At 43.1% G+C, this 15,959-nt stretch overlaps 1 protein-coding gene across 4 annotated transcripts in view; it reads left to right on the plus strand.

Annotated features, from left to right (window-relative positions):
• The first annotated feature begins 3,400 nt into the window (after positions 1-3,400).
• PELI1 (pellino E3 ubiquitin protein ligase 1) overlaps positions 3,401-15,959 on the plus strand; it is a 42,460-nt gene continuing 29,901 nt past the window's right edge. The window contains exons 1-2 of one of the 4 annotated variants that reach the window (XM_079324717.1): positions 3,608-3,682; positions 4,428-4,479. The gene's annotated coding sequence lies outside the window, so the exon portion shown is untranslated. Of the gene's footprint in view, positions 3,683-4,427; positions 4,480-5,180; positions 5,265-15,959 lie in introns of those variants that run through there. The other 3 variants (XM_079324712.1, XM_079324716.1, XM_079324715.1) reach the window with 3 other exon arrangements.

Here is a 15,959-nt window from a genome sequence, read left to right on the forward strand (position 1 = left end):
GAACAGTGTGTGGCTGTCAGAAAACAGAAAATAGTTGTTTAAATATCAAAGATTATTTCAGAGCTCCAATTGTCTGAGTCGCAGCTCCAAGTTTCAGTGCTGGGAGGGGAAAACCAGGGTGAAATGAGATGGGTCAGAAAAGGTGACTCTCTACCTACCAACTATTCTTTCTCCAATGAATTATCCATGGTGCAGGGTCACCTCAGTTCAGCTTATCTCCCCAAAAACATTGAGTGTTTTGTGTTTCAGCTTCATGCTGTCTCTCCGTGCAGTGGTACAAGCTTGTGGTACAATGGTACATGGCAAGATCAGAGGGAAAAGCAGCCCCCAGGCTTCCTGCCAGCAAGGAGCTGAGTTCTAAAGCCCAGTTTTTAGCACCAGTGTCTCCAGACCTCTGGGCACATAACAGCGGACTTTAAGCCATCAGTGATGATCGACCTTTTTCCATAGCAAGGGACGTGTGCTAAATATAAGGAAATACCAAAAAGAGTCACCAAACTCAGCTGTTTCCTTTTTTTTTTTTTTTTTTTTTTTTAATAAAGTAAGGACAGAAAAGCTTTCTGAAAACTCTTTCTTCTACAAGAGGAATGTTTTGTAATGCTGATTTGTCTCTTAAGCTTCCTCTGAAACGTCTTTGAGAAAGAAATTAACCCTGAGGCAGGATTGAGATGAAAAGGGAACCAGGAGCAGTGCTGAGCCAGGGGGTTGTGCAAAGGATAAATGCTTGCATGGGTATCAGAAGGGATTGGGACAATTCATTAAACAGAAATCCGTCATGAAGGTGCTAATTTAGAGTTACATAAAAGATGGTCCCTCAGTGATGGGACACAAGCCCTGGTCTGGATGCAGGTGCTCTCCCAGGCTCAGCACCTGGGACTCACCCTTGAGGCAGCTGGGACAAGGCTGGCATATTGGAAATCTCCCACCATCATTTTGTCTCCTGCAGGAGGGTGTTATGGCCAGGCAAAATGAGGCAAGAGCCTCCCAGGGGGCAAAGTGATAAACACATCAGATGCTACAGAAGAGCACAGTGTGTGACAGCGACCTGGAGCAGCTCTTGGGAGCTGAAGGGGATCCCATTCAGCAAGAGGGACTATTTGTTGTGGCAGGACACAGATGCTAGGGGCAAGGTTCTGTACTGTGCATGCCAAGCTGATCCTCTCCCCCCAGGCTCTCCTCAGCATACTCCATGTCTGCTTCTGCCAGCTGCACCTAATTCCTATAGAGCTTAGTAAAGTGAGCATGGGATGGCAGAGTGAGGCCTTCTGTAATCTGGTCTCGGGACGCCCCAGGCACAATATTCACCTCTCCACACCCCAGTTTCCCATGTAAATTGGATAATAATGAGATCTGTTACCACTGTCGTGTTACATCACATGTGTGGCAGGTGATTCATTACACGCTGAGCTCTGAGCACGTCAGGCAGCATGCAAGGGTCAGGCAGCTCATTCCAGCATGGTGCCTGTCTGTGACTGCTGCAGTTTTCCACCTATCCCTTGCCTTCTTCCCATCCCATTTCCTTCAACTTTTGCCCACTACCTCTAGAAAAGAAGCACCTGCCTTGAGACATGACACCCTCTCAGGGGGGGCTCAGGTTTTCCATGTCAGAGTTGGGGCCAGGAGTTTCTCCACCCGTGCCTTTGTCCTGCTGCCACCTGCACCCATCTGCCACGTGCCTGCAGGTGTGTTCCTTACTCCCTCACGCCTGAGTCCCGTGGGAACCTCCAGCAGCTATGGGGAAATGAGGGATACGCTCCTGCTCGGGGGTGAGCACCACAGCAAGGATGGGGGGATGCTGGTGTCGGGAGCTCAGCAAAGAGGAGGCTAAAGCACCCCCGATTAGAGGGCTGCAAACACCTGGGATGGAAACAGGCAGGGAATAACGAGCTGCTGAGCACGGAGAGCAAAGCTACAGCAAATCCAAAGGCAAACCAATAAACGCTCCGAGGAGAGCTCAGTTTGAGCACTGGGCTTTGTTTGCAGCCACCAAAAGCTGGGGTGTGGTGAGTTTGCCATCAGGGCTATTTCTGTCTCGGGTGTTTTAAAAGAATACTGCCTTTGAGGAAAAAGCTGTTTTTGGGATGTGCAGGGTTACACCAGAGATCGTGAGGGATGGTCACCCACACACCTTTTGTTCTTATAATCTGGGAACTCCAATTTATGTCTTTTAATCTCTCCTTAAAAATCCCAGAGCCAGTGAAACTCAGGTTAATGAGGGGTAGAGTTTACACAGTCAGGCACCACAAATATTTCTGACCCTGGATAATTCTTCAGCAGCTCATGATGTGATGACTATGAAAGCATCTCCATTGCCTTTTTGTGCTGTGTTGGGGCAGGACCATGGTTTTTGGTTTTTTTTTTTTTTTCTGAAGGTTGTGGTGGTAAAAACTGCCATTTCCCTTAAAAATCTGTTTCTCACCATGTGTAAGAAAAAAATTGAAGACCACACCAAGCCTGTGATTTCTCTTAAGCTATGGAAAACAGAGAAAAAAACCAATTAACATAATCTTTCTTTATGTGGCTATATTTCAATTGAAATATATATATATATATATATATACACATACATATACAGGTATATAACATACATACATTTTTCTATGCATCTATATGTATGTATACATACATACACACATGTCCATACACATACACACATGCAGACATGGAACTATAGAATTGTAGAATGTTAGGGATTTGGAAAGGACCTTAAAGACCGTCTAGTTCCAACACCCTACCCTGGGTAGATACACCTTCCAGTAGACCAGGAGGCTCAAAGTCTTGTCCAGCCTGGCTTTGAACACTGCCAGGGTTGGGGCATCCACAGCCTCCCTGGGCAGTCTGCTCCAGTGTCTCACCACTGAAAAAAATTCTTCCTAACATCCAACCTCTATAAATTTCCTCGTTTTCCCTTTGTATCCATTACTCTTTGTCCTATCACTACAGCTTCTCTGGCTCCTCTGAAGGTTCCCCTTCAGGTATTGGAAAGTTGCTGTGAGTTCTCTACATGATCTTCTCTTCTCTGGGCTGAACAGCCCCAGATTTCTCTGCCTGTTTTTGTGCAGTTCTCTTGACAGCTTCATGGCCCTTCTCTGGACTTGCTTCAACACTTCTATGTCTTTCTTATGGTGGGGACACCAGAACCATACGCAGTATTGCAGGTGGGGTCTTGCAATAGCAAAAGCAGGGGGGAACCTGCTGGCCACACTCGTTTTGAGGCAGCCCAGGGCTGTGTGGGCACACAGGTAGGTGGGCGCACACACAGCTGCTCACAGGTGTGCGGGCACTCAGCGCGGGGCGGCGAGCCGGGACTACAACTCCCGCCGTGCCCCGGGGCGAGTAGGGGGCGTGTCCCCGCCTGGCCCCGCCCCGCCGGTGTGGCGCGCGGTGAGGCGGGGCGGGAGGCGGCGCGCGGCAGTCGGTGTGAGGGCGGCGGAGCCGGCGGCGTCCATCGGCTTCTTCTCCCCGGCCGCCTCCAGCAGCTGCTGCCGCTGCTCCCCGACCCGTGGCTCGCAGCACCCGCAGCCCTACTGGCTGGAGGTGAGCGCTCTGAGGCTTCGCCCCTTGGCGCTCAGTCGGAACTATCGCCCTCCGCGCGGCCGTGAGGAGGTTGAGGCTGCCCCTTCCCCCGCTCCCGGCCTGCCGGCGTGGGGTGCCTCTTCTGCCCGTTTCCTTCCTCCCCGGGGTGAGTATCGCGCCTGTCGCGACAGAGCGCCGCTGTCGAGGGGATGGGGGCCCTGCCCGGGGCCTGCCCCGTTCCTGCCTTCCTCGGGCTCCTTCCTCCCCTCGCCGCCCTGCGCGCTTTGTACTGCGCCTCGCAGGCTCCCTTGTTGTGCTTCTTTCTAAAATAATTCTCCATTCCTTTTTAGTTGTATTTCTTTTCTCCCCTCCACTGGCGTTTGGGGAGTTGTTTGTTTTATTGGTTTTTTTGGGGTTTTTTTTTTTTGTCTCCTTTTTTTTTTTTTTTTTTTTTTTTTTTAATCTTTTTTTGCTTCCCACCCGCCCGGAGCTGGCCCGGCTGTGGGGCTGGATGTGCTGGGGAAGCTCTTTGTCATGGAGCGGCTGCCGAGCCGTCTGGCCTCGGGAAGAACATCACTTAAAAAAAAATAGGAAAAAAAAGTCGCTCAGTGCTCGAACACTAGGGTTCTGTTGAATTCGGGGTGGATTTTTTTTTTTTTTTTTTTTTTTTTTTTTTGGCGGCCGTGGTGATATATGTGTATTTTTTGGGGATAAGAACGCGTTCTCCCCCGCCTTCCCCGCCAAGTCCATTGATCGCAGCCTCCCGTGCCGGAGCGCGGAATGGGAGCAGCACGCAGGCGGGTGACAACAAAACAAAGGGGGATTTTGTTTGGCTGTTGTTAACCTGAAAGATCTTGGTGGGAAAGCTTGCTTCTTTTTCTTTCTGGATTTTTTTTTTTTTTAATACCTAGCGTTTCCAAATTTGTTGTTGTTTTACTCTGGAAAAATCCAGCTGGGCGGTGGGTAAGTTGTGTCTTTAATTTTAAGCTTGTTGGAGGAATTGCAGGGTTTCTCTCCCATCTCCTCAGCCCTGGCTCTTTTGTGAGCAGCCCGCCGTCCAGCGCGACTTATGTCTGGCTTTTCTTTTCACTCTTGTTTTCACCTAGTTAAATAATGCGTTTTCAGGAGGATCTTGTAGGAGGGGGACATTTCTGCCTGCAACAGCTGTAGAGAAGATATTTAAAAGGCAGGGGAGAGAAGGAGCAGTTGTGTTTTTAGCTGAAGAATTTTCGTCTGATAAAGGGTATATTTCAAAGCAGTTACGTTTTTATACCGGAAGCATTTTCCCCCCTTTGTTTTTGTTTTAACTACCGCCTCAAAAACTGCAGCTACTTCACCTCTGCAAAATGCAGCTTCTGGAATACATGCGAGCAAAAAGCAGTCTGGCTGTAATACTGGTGTTTCTGGCCTTAAAGGCCACATTTTTTTTTTTTTTTTTTTTTTTTTTTTTTTTTTTTTTTCTGGGACTCGTCTGCCTTGAAAAAAAAACACTACTTGGCAAGAAAAATTACAAAGCCTTTCAGCTAGATAGAAGCTGGTGCTCCTGCATCTGAAGGACGATAGGGTTTGGGTTTTTTTTTTTTTCTCATTTTGAACGCGTAGGGAGGCGGGGGGAGACCCGGGGAAAAAAAGGCAGTTTCCGGTTTCTGTTCAGCAGCGTTTCGAATATTTTTTCCCACAAAGAAGCAGCCGGATGACCTGTTGATGATACATCTTCAGTTGCTTTTTGTTCCAGAAGGCGCCTGTAGGTTAGTGGAGATGAACAGGCCGCTCAGATCTTCGTTTGCATGTGTTGTTTTGTGGTCTATGTGGCTTTGTAATATTTTAGGCCGACAATTTTGGACTGAGTAATGTGGAGTCAAAGTTCAGACGTCTGCCCGGGACATTTCCCCCTTTCCTCTCCACCACTGTCCTTTCCCCCAAGAAAAAGTGTGGTTTGTTGAAAATTGAGCATTGGTAGTTAGAAAATTACACTCTCTTGGTGCTGTGCAAGAGAAGTGTCCTAACTCTTTGAAGCTGTGTGAATGGCCTGGCGGGAAGCTTTAGGAATGCGTTTTGGTTGTATGTAGGTTGCTACTGGGTACCTTAAGCTTCAACATCTCCTATTTCAAACGAATTAAACATGTAGGAGCACCTACTGTTACGCTGAGTAAAGTCGTGTAACGTGTGCCTCATGAATGTTTCCGTTCTTACTAAACACTGGAATGTATTTCTCAACACGGCAGGTCACAGTGCTAGTGTTCATCTTAGAAATTAACATTTTGAGTAACTACCAGTGTTTCAGTTAAAGAACTTAGTATGCTACCTTTGCTACAACCATTTTGTATTTTGGTAGCAATATTAGTTTCTATTAAGAAACCAGGTGTGGAAAGCAGGATACTTTCATTTCAGCATTCATAGCTAGTGACTGGGTTTGTAGTTACAAAATAGAGGGTCATGTGCTTGGAGCCAGTGGTATTAAAAACTCTTATTCATTTGTAATGAGCTAATTACAAGTATTTTTTAATATAAAATGTCTTTTCAAACAAGAACTGTGGTGTACAGGACAGCAGAAAATCCAAAGCTGTTTGTTGATGCTAATCCATGCTCTGAGCTAAAAAAGGGAGAATGAGGGTGTTTCATGAGAAATCAGTCACCTTTAAGTGCACACTTGTAAGCAGAATTACACAGCTGATTAGCAGTTCCTGCTGGATGCCAGTAATTGGAGGTACTTGTTGCTGGCTGGTCACTGTGTGCCTTGCTGGTTAGATTGTAAAAGTTTTGACTGAACATCAGGATGAAAAAGTCCAGCTCTTTTGCCTCCTAGACATACATTCCTTAATCTCCAGATTCACAGGCATGCTGACAAACTGTCAAAGGAAGTGACAGCAAAGACATGGGATGGTAGATCGAGCGCTGTTGAATGCTGCTGAGTTTCAGTGGAAAAAGAGTGAATGTGTTTCCTTCTGATCTTGTTTCTGTTTCCTTTCAATCTACCGGTTTGCAGGATGCACCAGGAAGTGTCACGCTCCTACTGTAGTTCCCCAGTTCTGGTGAAATTAATACTGTATCACCAGTCAGGCCCAGTTAGCCTACCTGGGTAAAGAGATCCATGGGGAAGAAGGTAAAATAGCAATTTGGTTATGAAGAATCGTGCCTGTTGGGCAAAACTTAAGTGGCTCTGTGCCTCTCAGGAGGTGGTGGGCAGCTTGTGGGATACATTGCCCTGTCCCTCCTCTGCTGTAGCTCTCCAGTGGGTGATTGGGGGTGGTCTGGGGCAATGAGGTAGCATCATGGAACATTTTTTTGTAGCCTTAACGTTTTGTAGTGGATGTGGCAATTAGTAATTACAGATGATTGTGTTTCTTGTTTAAAAGGTTTGAATCTATGTATTCAAAAGACAGCCTTTCAAGTTAAAAAAGATGGAAGGTCTTTGTCCTGCTACAAATTCTCCTGAAACTTAAAAAACAAATCAAGCTCTACCTTGGTTCTGCCTTCTGCTGAAAGCAGTAAAAACTCTTTGAAAATTACTTGATTTGCAGAAAAATGAGAGTCTTACATATTATGAGTATGTTCTTTTACAAGTATCCTGTATTTATATTGGTTTGAAAATAAACTTTTTCTTAGGGTAGGCAGAGGTTCTTGGGTGCTTTGCATGAGTGAGTGCACAGCTTTTGGGCTACCTAGGTGAGCTCTATGCCATAGCCTTCTTTTGCTGACCCGTGTGACATGATTTGGAGCACTAAATGCTCCTAGCTGCTCAAAGTGACCTTTCTGGTATAACCCTGTAGTGATGGGTGATTGTCAAATAGTTGACTGGAAACCACAGGCTTTGCAGCAAAAAGCTGTTGTCCTCTGCTGGCACCCTGTGCTGGAGGTAGGTGCTCATCAATAGCAGTCCTGCTCCTGGCTGGCATGTGAGGTGGCATTTGGGGACGTGGGCTCAAGTGTGAGCCTGTCAGCAGCTTGTTTGGTTGGGGCTGAATGCAGGGCCTGAGTGGGAGGGTTTGGTTAAGGATTGATGGTATCCCCTGGAGCCTGCCATGCAGGAGCACGACTCAGTTCATGAACAGGTAATAAAAGTTAATCTGCTGACCTTGGTTTTAATCTATGCTGCTGCATTTAATCACAGTGACTTGAATGCCACCCATGGTACTTATGTAAATGCTGAATTTTGGGATTGAATCTTGTTCTCGAGAACAGAGTGGACTAAACATTGCAGTGAGTTTCTGGCTGTGGTTTCTGGATTGGGCGTATCCTATAATTTTACTCTTCTAATTAAAGCTATATTGCAGTTCTTAGATTAGGAGCAGTCAAAACCTCTTACTCTGGTCCAGTAATTATATTCCTGTCAGGAAGAGGATTTTTTCAATTCACACTCACTTTCCTTGTTCACCTGCATGTGTTGTAGAAGACTTGGGATATGTGTCAGTGTTGGCTCAAAACACTCTTGGTCTGCCTTAATGCTGGCTAGACAGCTGTGCCAGCCAGATGTTTTTCTGTGCTAGCCCTGCTTGTAGAAGTTAATTGCATAAATGTGGTTTTAGAAGGGAGAAAAGCATTCCTTGTGAGAAGTTTTTTTTTTAATAATACAGAGATATTTGAGGCAGGGACATGCTGGTCTGGCTACATTAGGGTGTGTATATATATGTGTGAACAGCAAGGAGGGTACTGAAAGGTTATAGTTAAAAAGGCCCAAACCAGAAAAGATCTCTGGAATATTTTTTTGCAATTTTTAAGGGTAGTTGATAATATGAATAGCTACTAGATAATTATATTTTGTGGATTGATTGAGGTTTTGAGTGACTGGGATACATAAATGTGTAGATACTTGCAGGTTATGGGTTTGGACTAAGTTAAGGTAGGATTCTCTAGGGAATAGTTTATTTGAGCTAGGACTTGAAGATACAAAACAGCAAACAAGCAAAACCAAGAAAAAACCCCAAAGCAACCAAAACCCAGAAAACTAATAAAACACAAATCCCTGCCTAGCCAGAATTTTCTTTTAAGTAGACCACCATCAATGTTTTTTTGTCTTGCATTGCCAGTTGATTCATCTGTCTAGATGTACTTAGCTGCTTGTATTTCAAGTTTGTAATGATTCTGTAATTACATAACCCTTTGGGTTTCATTATAAATGTTTGAAAATGCTCTTTTCTGAGCTGGGGTACCTATTTTCCTTACTTTATGGAGAGAGTAGGGAATACATATAGAATTTGAGGGCACTGGTTTGGTTTTTGTTGTGAAGACTGTTAAGATTTGACATTGGTGGAGCTCAAGGCCTGCCAAAAATTTGTGAAGGCATAGTGAGAAGAAACTTGGTGATGTGATTTGTGCATCTCACAATGTCCTGCTTGGCTCTTCAGTGTTTCTGCTTAATTATCTGAACCACGTAGTGAGCAACTGGTAAGTTGCAGCTGTTGGGTTAGTTTGTCCCTGCCAGTTTATCCCCTTGGTAACCCCTTGATCTGGGCCAAAAACACTAATGGCTTCATTGTTCTTTGGGTCAGGACAGTCAAACTGGCATCTCTGGGTTAGATCTAGCTGGAAATGTTTCACTCAGCTGGTCATCTTTGTCCAGGAATTGATTGGTGATGTCTGGAACAGCTTGCATGGCACCTGGGTAGAACTGGAGGCTTTAGGAAAGGGAGCTCATGTGCCTGTGCAGCCCCCTTAAACATCCCATCCTTTGGGTCCTGTAAGGCAAGGTTTAACTAGTCACAAATGTAAGCTGGGGTCTCCATATATTTGTAGTTCCTTTCCTTGTGTCAAGATCATGCCTTTCCAGCAGTTGCAGGTCTGCCCCAAAGTGCCTCTTTCTCTGTTCCCAGATCCTTCTGCTTTCAATAGTTTAGCAGTATGAAACAGTAAAGATTTGATTTTTAAAATCATACAAGCCTGAGTACTGCATCTCTATTTTCTTTGTCCTAAGTCAAATTGTTTGTTAAATGATAGAAGTGGTCCCTGAAGAATTTCCACTAAGAAATCTCAAGGCTCCTCTTCTCTTTAAGTGTTTATATGTATACTGAGATTTTTGTCTCATGCTATCTTGATATCCTTTCCACTTGTCTGAAGCAGTTGTAGTTCCATACAATGTTTTTGCAAGAATAATTATTGTCTTAATCTTGATGTAACACAAATTTAAACAGGGAAAGTAAGCAATGATCCTTATGTCAGATCATGGAGCTGAATTGTTTATTTGGTATGAGGTTAGGGGTAAAAATGCACAATTCATCATATATGGAGGCTTACTATAAGTAATTTGTTTTTAAAGAACTTGTTTCTTATTTTGCTTTATTAATGCACCTCTTGGGATAAACTGCTATATTCTAAAAATGTCAGTTCTGTCATTTCCCACTAATATTTTTCTTTGTTTGGTTTTACTTTATTCCTGAGCCACTTTAAATACTCTGAGGAATGCTCAGCGTGGAAGAAAATAAATGTAGGTAGACACTTGAGTTGCTCTGTTTAGATTGCTGCTGTCCTTTAAGGTTAGCAAGAGATTACTTTAAACTTTTGTGCTGCAGTGCAAGATAGTAAAGTGGCTTAAAGCCTTACTAATATTGTAGGTAGGTTATGTCCTATCCTCTTGGATTTGGATCTGACTCCTTTTTGCTGGGCAGCTGCCATCTTTTGAATTTAGGAACATGCTACAAAATCTTCTGATAGAAACTGGGAGATCTCCTCCTGTATAGGAAACCAGAGTAGTTGACTTAATATTTAAGAAGCTAGAGTTATGGAGTGTTCAGTCAATACTATTTTCATCTTCATGATCAAGTGTTTATGGTAATTAGATTTCAGATTTAGGATGCTGCTTTCAGAAGTCCACAAAAAACTGTATCATGCCTGCAAGTGGCATGAGCACGTTGTCTGTGCAGTTGAATAGTTACAAGGGAAGAAGATAATAGTCCAGCTGTAAAACAAGTCATTGTGGTAACACCTCCGTTCAGCACCCGCTAGCTGTGGGGGTATTTATTTAATGTAGTTCTGAGAGGAATGTTACATTTGTCTTTACAAACAAACTGTAGATCTGTTGGTAGGTAAAGTTAGCACCTATAGATAAAAGAAACAATGAGAGGGATTACACTGATTGATGAATGGAAAAAGAGATTTGCCTTTACAAACAAACTGTAGGTTTGCTGGTAAATAAAATTGGGTAACAGAAGATGAAAGAAGCAACGGGGAGGGGGAAAACTGAATTCTACAAGAATTAAAAATTAAAAGGGAGGGTTATACATTAGAGGGGAATGTCAGGTGTCAGGCGTTCCGGGAAGTCTGTGCCTCTCGAGTACCTCAGCCAATGGGGAAAGAGAGAGGGAAAAGCGGCCGGGAAAATAGAATAAAAAGGGAGGCTGCGTCCTCCAAAAATTTGAGAGATCCCAGGGGAATGCCCCATGGCCTCTCCCTTTATTCGAATAAAGCAAAAAGGACTCCTCTGTCTCCTTTTTGGACATAAACCTCTGGTGTTTGTGGGTTAATTTCCCTTACAGTTCCAATAAAGAGCTGGGACAGAACCAGCTCAAATGGCCTGAAACTTAAAGACAGTCAGCTAGGAACTGCTTTCTAACAGGGCAAAGGTGTAACAGTTCTGCAGCAGGTATGCAGAGTACCAGAACACCCAAGAGCAGACACATAATGCTTCATTTGTTCTTTTTCTCATGTGTAAATGGTGAGGCAAATTTGTGATGGTAGTGCCAACACATCAGATAAACACTGCTTCCTGCTCCAATCTGCTGTCCTTGTACCTCTTAGAGTTAAAAGATTGTGTTTTAATATACATACATACATATATATAGATATATATACATATCATATATATTTATAACTGCACTTCATACCCTCGGATTATCAGACCAAGCCTTAGACAAATTACATTGTAATGCATATTAGCCTGAAGATAGGTGATCACCCCTTTGTGCTTAGATGACTTCCATGGCCAAGTTATGGATCTTTGTTCTTTTTTTCTTTTCTTTTTTTTTTTTTATAATAAGGTAATTGCTGTGCTGCTGGTAGCCCATATCAATTGTTTTAGTATTTATTAGGTGCTGTGTTTGGATGTGAAATATCATTCCAGTTGAGCTCTCTCTTTTGGCAGTGTGAGTAGCTGCCTGTTGGGTGAGGTTTCTGTAAACTGCTCAAGGTTGTTCCTGAGAGCTGGAGTGTACCATGGTGAGAGTAACTGGTTGGTGGGGTTTTTTCTCTTGTTTTGAAAAGAAGTGGTGTGTTACTGTATTAAGACTGTTAGCCACCTGCTGAAGTTGAGGAGCTGAACTCGATCATGCAGGCAAATAAATGCACAAATAGCTTTTATTTTTATCCTTTTTTTTCCCCCTTGCACGTGTGCATATTTATGCAGTCAGTACTGTGGCCAGTATTTTAGCTTTGTCAGAGGGTTTCTGAGCAGCAGATGTGAACATAGAGTAGATTCTTGTACCTCTCACTACTGGCTGAGAAAGGTTAGGGTGCTCTAGTAGAAAGTGTGGGTTTCTAAACTTTTTATGACTGAGATAGAGCAACTACTTTTGAATTCTTATGCTGTTGTATATAGGCTATTTAATTTTTTCCTCACTGAAATAAGCATTCATATGTGACTCTTCTGAGATATTCATAGACAGCAAGAGGAACCCCTACCTCAAGAGGAAAGTGTCATAAGAATTTTTGCTGTCTTTCCTTTACTCCCCCAGCTTTGGGGAGGGGCTTATTCAATGTTGCCAATGTATAAACAGGAGCAGAGAGAGGAGCCTGATCCAATAGGTGAGGGAAAAGTTAATGCTTATTTTAAAGCCAGGAGAGACCAGTCATAGGGAGAAGTGAACCTTATCACATTAGTGATCATGTGTCTGGTGTCTTTCAGTCTCTTGAATCCACAACAGCAAGTATTGTAGATATTCTGTTATTTTACAGCTATTAATGAGGAGGAGTAACAATCAGATTTATCTGGCTGGTTTATATATTTTAAAACCTCCATCACCAAGAAATTACAGCTTTAAAGATAGTGCTTGGCTGACATGTAGAGTGAGATGACATGAGAAGTTTCTTGCCTGACTTTGGGCTGGTGTTAAGTGTAGCATTGCTTATTTTCTCTTCTCTTGCTGCTCCAGTTTCCCAAGGGAGGGCTGCAGCTGAGATGTAACAAAGCTGGAATTGTGCTCCACTCTCCTGTTCAAATAGGAAAGAGCATGGGATGTAGGAGATGGCAGGGAGAGGAACCTGTGTGCTGAGATGGTGCATGATGTCTCCAAAGCCCCAAATGGATGCTAGGCTTGTCTCTTGTTTTTGTCCTTATTTTAAGAAAGGTAAGGAACTCACAGGTGTGTTGATGCTTCATTTGTTAATGTTTGGAGGCTGCTACAGAAATGCAAATAAGTGTTCAGTTACTAATCCAACCTTGCTCTGCTTTGAGGCATGTCTACTAATGAAGTACCAGCAAATGTGAAGGTGGGTGAAAAAAATACACAGCCAGCCTAAGTTCCATGAGTTCAGGCTTCCCATTTTTCTTCTGCTTTCCCTGTCAGATGTTTAGAAGTGTCAGCATGACTGAGGACCAGGCAGAGAAGCACAAACCTGATGCTGAGCAGGAAAGCACAGTGTTTTGGAATGTGGGGAGGTCTAACATCTGTTTGTAACCTTTTGTCACAAGTGGAAGGGATTATGGAATGACAAATAGTGATTCTTTGCCAATGGGCCTGGGTTCCATTCAGCGTTGCACAAAGCATGCCAATTAGATTTAATACAAATGTTCCCCCTGAAAGATCACCTTGATTTAATTTTTTTTCAGCTGCATAAAGTAGAAATGAACTGAGGCTTTCTGTTTGTTCTTTAAAGACTAAGTACTATATTTCTAGCTCTTGGCAGACGTTGTCCACAAGTACTTCATGTTCCATTGGGCTTAAGCCAAATTTAATGTACCGTGTGTACTGAAAGCATCAAAAACAGACTTACTTTAATTTTAGATTTTACAGTTACTGTTATTGATTTTTCTTAGAGCTGTTCCATCCAATCTGCTAGCATCTTAATTTTTTTTCCCTGCAGGAGTTTGGGGAAGAACTACGATGGTCTTTATTTGTGTGGCTAGGGACTGTTCATGTCAGTGAGAGCTGTAGATCATATGTCTCTGCAGTGGCCAGACTCTTCATTTGTAGAGGCTAAATCAGCACACTGCATTATTTGTGAGCTCTTTTCTTCAGTACTGACTGATATGTTGTGACTGAGGACAGTGTTAAAAGGAGAGTCTGTCAACTGTCTTTCAAGAAACTTGATTTTTATAAAATCTTGAGACAGGAAGTTGAACATACCAAAAATCATGAACTTTGATTTTTCAGCACTTCCATGCTATATGAATAGAAAGAAGCCTGAGAGAAAGACCTTGGACTCCAAAGAGACAAAAAAAGGGAAGAGGTTGGGGAGAGAAGCAGAGCACAAGTAGGAACTATGGTAGGTAGACAAAGAGAGGAAGGAAATAACTGAGGGAAAGAATAGGATATAGGGCAAAACTGCCAACCAGTATGGGCTGGAGCTTTTTTAATAATACAGTCCTAAGATCTGCTGATCCCTGCCTGCCAGCTGTGTCTGCTGGCCTCAAATTTTGGCTGTTCATCTTTTATTTTCAACCCTCAAGGCCAAGTAGCTGTGCATAAGCATGGCTTCTGGCCAGGTGTCTCATAGCACTCAGAGTGGGACAGGATTCCCCTCCATTGTGTTGTGATGTGGAGCAGCATGACATTCGGTGAAGCCTGGGTTTTCCCTTTCACTCCTTCTGCTGAGGCTGCTTTTATTAAATGGCAGCTGGTTCTGGCTTCTGTTTTACAACTTGAACAACCCTAGCAGAGGGTAAAATTGCTCAGTGCTTCAGAGACCTACATCTAAGTGGGGATCTCTCTTGATAGAGAGAGACTTAAAATTGCAATGAGTTCCAATGATAATAATTGTAGTTCAAATATGTGGGAATTCAAAATTAGTCTGTATTGTAAGCTTAACCATGGCATTTGGTGTTTTTTCTTAGGCCTCACTCTTGCACTGAAGTACTAAGCATGGTTTTAAGTGATGTGTCTAGTTCTCAGCCACAGTTTATATTTCAGATTTTACTCCATCTCAGATGCTGATTAGTCTTTGAGAACATTACTTAAGATTTGGTAGTCTTCAGATATCTCGTAGTTTTCAGACACTGTATTTTGTTACCTATACCTCTCTTCTCATTCCACTCCATGTACTGGAGTCTCTGTTGGGGCATGTTCAGTTTCTGCAGGTTATCTTTGCTAGGCAGTGCCAGAAGATGCTTTCCCAGCGTGCAAGCAAGTGACCAGTTGAGAAGAAATGCTGGTGAAAGAGTTTTACAACTGGACCATAACCTGTGTTAATGTTGGTGCATCCCAGGTTTTATTGTAGCAACTGATTATGGCGGTATCTTGCATTAATGTGAGCAGACGAAATACTGCCCTGTGAAACAATGTGCTGGAAATTATTAAGCCTTGATGGAGACAGAACTTCAGGTTGTTCCAAATGTGTTTTTGTAACTGAGACAGAATTTTAATTTTCTCATTTATTGCTGTTACTGTTCTTGTTTTCAGGCTTAATTTTCCACCATCCTTCATATAAGCTTAGTTTTAACTCCATATGCATGTTAATAATATTATTGCTGTACTAATCAGTCTTTACTGATGAATGTAGCTTCTGTTACCTAAAAGAACAAAATAAATTTAAAAGAAGAGTAAGTATGCAGAAAGCAAAATTAGCTCTAGTTAAAAATGGGAGTAAAGTTTCCTTGTTTTTCAAGATTTAATGTTGCTTTTAAGTACTGCTCTGGAATAAATTCTTATTTCCTGTTGTCTTACTACTAATTAATCCATGTGTTTAAAAATACATAATTTTGCCATTTTTCTGGAAATGAACAGAATCCTGTGGAAAGGGGTCCCAGCTCTTCATTGCTGTCATCTGTTCAGGTGCACTCAGCACTGAGTAAGTCCAGTTGAGAAACAGTTTGGAGCGTGGGTCTGTGGAGAACCATGGTTGTGCAGAACCTTGTGCCATGTAGTTGCCAGGTCACAGGCAGGCCTGCTGCTTTTGCAAGCTGCAATGCTTTATGCTACCTTAAAATTGCTTAATTGCAGAATGCGTTCCTGCTATACGTTAACAACTAAGTTCAGGCATTCCTGCAGTCATGCAAATAGGTGATAAATAATAGCTCTGTGATGCAGGGCTCCTGTCTTTGCATGCAAAACTCATTCCTCTGTGCTAATGGCCAGGTTTGTCAATGGAGAGAAGAATTTGGAAGGGAACTCTGGAGTTCATCTGGTCCAACTCCCCTTACTGTAAGCAGTTTGAAGTTAAAGCCAGCCCTTTCATCCCTTTCTTTTTGCACAGTTTTGAATAACACACATCCAGGGAGTCTGCTGACAGTGCCTAATGCTTAACCTGCAACTGGCAGGCTTCTGTAAATGTAAAACTACTATTTATCCTGGATAATT

This window comes from Erithacus rubecula (assembly GCF_903797595.1).
Source record: "Erithacus rubecula genome assembly, chromosome: 2".
Classification (NCBI taxonomy): domain Eukaryota; kingdom Metazoa; phylum Chordata; class Aves; order Passeriformes; family Muscicapidae; genus Erithacus; species Erithacus rubecula.